The sequence below is a fragment of the Psammomys obesus genome, unplaced genomic scaffold, assembly GCF_907164565.1.
Source record: "Psammomys obesus unplaced genomic scaffold, mPsaObe1.curated_primary_1811, whole genome shotgun sequence".
Classification (NCBI taxonomy): Eukaryota; Metazoa; Chordata; class Mammalia; order Rodentia; family Muridae; genus Psammomys; species Psammomys obesus.
The window spans coordinates 23,237,978-23,238,436 of record NW_026585797.1 but is presented as its reverse complement, the minus strand read 5'-3'; the positions used below and the strand labels follow the sequence as shown (position 1 = coordinate 23,238,436).

General features: G+C 38.1%; 1 protein-coding gene across 6 annotated transcripts in view; it reads right to left on the bottom strand.

The window, feature by feature from the left end:
• Window positions 1-459, bottom strand: part of Ptprk (protein tyrosine phosphatase receptor type K) — a 519,217-nt gene that overhangs the window by 34,967 nt on the left and 483,791 nt on the right. The window lies entirely within an intron of this gene.

Below are 459 nucleotides of genomic sequence, written 5' to 3'. Positions count from 1 at the left end.
CACACACACACACACACACACACACACACACACACACACACACACACGGCATGGACAGCTGAGCAGTGTATCCACAGCATCAATTAAAAATAATTCAAAGTCTTTTAAAATCAACCCTGGCCAGAGGTGATGCAAACACTTAAAAGGAATTGTAATTGAATCTAATGCTGTAGAAGAAAGGTACTGGGGAAAAATTGAAAAAATGCTATGCAAAGGTGTAATGTCAATTATTATCATCTTGGAGGACTAATATGTTCAAACCCTAATATGTGTTTTAGACTTCTCATGCATACTCTCTACTACAGAAATGTCTCATAAATATAGTCAGAGGATGATTTAGGGTTGTAAAAGTTTGGGTTAACGCTTAAAACTACACAAATACTAACCACTATATCTCCCACACCTCTCTCATACACACACACACACACACACACACACACACACACACACACACACACA